A 4023-nucleotide genomic window follows, 5' to 3' on the forward strand; every position below is an offset into this window, starting at 1 on the left:
TATTTTATTTGTTTAAAACATTTTCAATGGGAGAGCAACTGGGGGTGGGGGGTGCGGAGGTTTGAGTTTTTTTATGGGGTGGGGTGGTCCCTGCTAGATATGCTACTGTTCACATATGATTTTATCTAACTTTGGCCAAATCCATTTGAAAATAGGGTGAAAAACATTAGTCGTGTACTAGACAAATCTGACCAAGTTGCAATTAGTCGAACTGACATCCGTTTGGACTGGAATTCACTCGTAGTGACTAGAATTCTCCGGGACAAACTAATCCAAATATGACTATTTATGGAGTAATTGTTAAATATAATGATTTGATAATTAACTAACAATAACATTCAAATTCATGTGAATTAGTAAATTAATTCTACTTTGAGGTAAAAGTGCACCATGCATGTTGTGGCTTTACAGAGCTTTGTTAAATTTGATCCACCTGTTTTTTTTTTGTTTTTTTTTTAAATTTTAAATGACTTGTTTTACAATATTTCAAACAAATGGTTTTTGGTTCCTATGCTTTCAAGCAAAGAAACCTTTCGGATACCCATCATGTGTATATGTATGTACGGTATCAGGGGCGGATTTAGGGGGGGGGCCGGGTAAAAAAAAAGAAAAAAAGAAGAAAAAAAGAGAGAAAAAGAAAAAAAATGATAGCCCAGAATGCCTCAAATGTTATGTTCGGGCGTCTAGAACACAAAAATTTCGCGGGGCCATGCCCCGGACCCCCTACGACAGTGTTGTCTCAATCGGCCCAACTTTCGGTCCCCCCTTCCGGCCCCCCCTTTTGGACATTTCTGGATCCGCCCTTGAGTATGTATGTGACATGTACTGTATGTTTATGCTGTTTTTTGTAAACTGGCAAAAATGACTTTCCAGATATCTTTTCATTATGAATGTCAGTACCCAATCAAAACTGGATATGAAATCGTGCCCTATTTAATAATTTTCTATTTTGACAAAATTAAAGCCATAACTAATGAAAGACAATACCCCCTACCCTTGAAAAGACTACTATATGATAGGAAAACATTTATGGATTGTCGTTTATTTCATTGTTCAACTAACTGTCGTAAATGTGATGGATTGGCTCTAGGGACTTTACTGGATAGTATGGTCAAAAAAGCTTCAATTTTATACCTGATACTGTGGTTTGGTTAAGGTTCTACAGATACAGCATAGAATTATGTTGTGGGTAAATTAATTCTACTTTGAGGTAAAAGTGCACCATCCATGTTGTGGCTTTACAGAGCTTTGTTTTTGATCCACCTGTTTTTTTTTGGTTTTTTAAAAAATTTTAAATGACTTGTTTTACAATATTTCAAACAAATGGTTTTTGGTTCCTATGCTTTCAAGCAAAGAAACCTTTAGGATACCCATCATGTGTATATGTATGTATGTATGTATGTGACATGTATGTTTATGCTGTTTTTTTTAAACTGGCAAAAATGAGTTTCCAGATATCTTTTCATTATGAATGTCAGTACCCAATCAAAACTGGATATGAAATCGTGCCCTATTTAATAATTTTCTATTTTGACAAAATTAAAGCCATAACTAATGAAAGACAATACCCCCTACCCTTGAAAAGACTACTATATGATAGGAAAACATTTATGGATTGTCGTTTATTTCATTGTTCAACTAACTGTCGTAAATGTGATGGATTGGCTCTAGGGACTTTACTGGATAGTATGGTCAAAAAAGCTTCAATTTTATACCTGATACTGTGGTTTGGTTAAGGTTCTACAGATACAGCATAGAATTATGTTGTGGTTTGATAAAAACAAACTTGATACTTGACAGGATAATCCTTTTGCAGCTTCTATCGGAAGCTAGACTTTGTGTGTACAGTACGGTATAGTAAACCATTGTTGGCTCCGATCCATAACGTAGGGGGTTCCCCCTCCCCCGGACAGGTCAAGCCAACCACCCTCCATCAAACAGAGCTCGTTGGACAGTTGGACTAAATAAAAATATAAGAATACAGTAGGCCCATGCCAAGCCAACACATGTGTCTGTCACAGTCTGAGTGTCATTTCTGGCCATCCAGAGGTTCCTATTCTTAAAAAATCTCATTTGGGAGAGGAAAACCTTCATAAATTCTTCCACAAGCTCCGGCCCTCGAGCACTAGTCCCCCTGTCGGACAGCTTGGCCCCCGGAAAATATACCCTACAGCCCCCACAGCTACTACACCTTTTTATCATTGGCACTAAACAAGCAGAACAAAAAAAACCTGATGCCAGGATTAATAGTAAAATAATAATAATAATAATAATAATAATAATTTTGGCTTAAATAGCGCATTATGCTAAAGGCTTAACAATAAAAATGAAACTGCCAGATTAACACTTGAGGTCTCCCTGGTTTCGTTTGTTGCCATGTTTACATCACCGCAAATACAGTAGTGCAATATTTTACGAATGCAAGCATAGAAACCTTGGACCTCGCAGAGGTCTGGTTGATTTTAGTTTCATGTAGAGCTGTGAAAGTATCTTTTAAAACACCTGTTTTCATTTCATTTTATTCATGAATATTACTGTACAAAACATGTCTTACAATAGCAGTAATTAAGAACAACAGGCAACATCGAGGGGGCAGCTGACTTGATAAAGTTATAGTGATTTGTTTTCTTAAGTTTCCCCCGACCTTGTTGGTCTAATAAATAAACTGAAACTGAAGGCATTAATTTCAAGGGTAACTCAAGAATGTTTAAAAATATAAAAAAAACTTCTTTTCGACTGGGGCCCTTACTGTATATCTATAATCAAAACTTTTTTTAGCAGGATATATAACAATATGGATAATTTTTTTTCATTCCTGATGATGACATGATTAATGTTGAAATATTGAATCCTAACATGATGGCGTGCATTTCAATACTTGGAGTATGTAGTATACTTTCTTATCTGAGATAAATCGTTAGACCTTTTGGTATGTCAATGTGTTATTGTCTATTGCAGTAAAATCCCATTGATGGCAGTTTAAAGACATCAGCCCTATTGATATTCATTGGCAGATACACCCTTTAGGCATGGAAATTGAATTTCCTTGTGTATTTGCTATCTCCAAATTTATAGTATGAAAACAAAAAGCAATGATATACCTGATTTGACTATATTATAAAATGAATATCGACTGATAGTTTGACATAAGTATTAACTTAGCGTTTTCACAAGGCGATACTTCTTTTAAATACATTTGTTTAGCAAATGTATTTAGCATTTTTCGCCAATTAGCGCACCCGCCACTACGAAAAAATGGAAATTAAAAAAATGTAAGTTTTTCTTTATTTTTATTACGCCTGCCGCTGCCTCGAAACAAGGCAATTAAACAGAAGGACGCACATCTCGGGACATCAAAGGTTATAACTCTGGCATTGACATTCTAGGCGCACGTGCGTCCCTACACGCTGAACGTCACAAAAACCATTATAGCAACCAGACCATAAACCGTCAGCGTACGTGACGATTTACCCAAGCACGTGTTAGTTGCCATGATAATCGCGCGTCATGAGGTGATTACAAAGGCCTAATGATATTTTGCGCTGCATTAGACTGAAATATATTCTTCATTTCAACATTAATTTAAAAAAAAATTGTGATGAATTGTCGTTCATGAGACTCACTTCGCAGAAAAAATTAATAAATGTTCTGTATATACTCAAATGTTCGTTTTCGGCACCTTATGCCAACATTGTCAAAATGACAGATTAATGTTACATAAGAACATAAAATTTCATAAAATTCGTGAATTTTAAATTGTTATAACTTTTCATTTTCTTGGTCAATTTTCACAAATCAAATTGCAGTTTATAGAAGCATTTAACAAGCTCGCAGTAAAAAAAAATCAGATGTAACAGATATTGCGAAGTACCCAAAATTAATAAAATAAAAACTAACACCATAAAACGAATGGCACGCATAGACTAATAATTGACGGCTGTACTCGCAACTAGTATCGGATTGTCGATGCCACAGTAAAGATCAAAGGACTGTACGCATGTGCTATGTTCGAGAGCGGAGATG

The 4023-nt window shown here is 35.6% G+C and overlaps 1 protein-coding gene across 1 annotated transcript in view; it reads left to right on the forward strand.

Moving 5' to 3' along the window:
* The window catches only part of LOC117112921 (tyrosine-protein kinase SYK-like), a 30358-nt gene that overhangs the window by 2594 nt on the left and 23741 nt on the right, over positions 1 to 4023 (forward strand). The gene's annotated exons all lie outside the window — the stretch shown is intronic.

This window comes from Anneissia japonica, unplaced genomic scaffold (assembly GCF_011630105.1).
Source record: "Anneissia japonica isolate Jap-2015-1 unplaced genomic scaffold, ASM1163010v1 scaffold288031_len342695_cov171, whole genome shotgun sequence".
In the NCBI taxonomy this organism is placed as follows: domain Eukaryota; kingdom Metazoa; phylum Echinodermata; class Crinoidea; order Comatulida; family Comatulidae; genus Anneissia; species Anneissia japonica.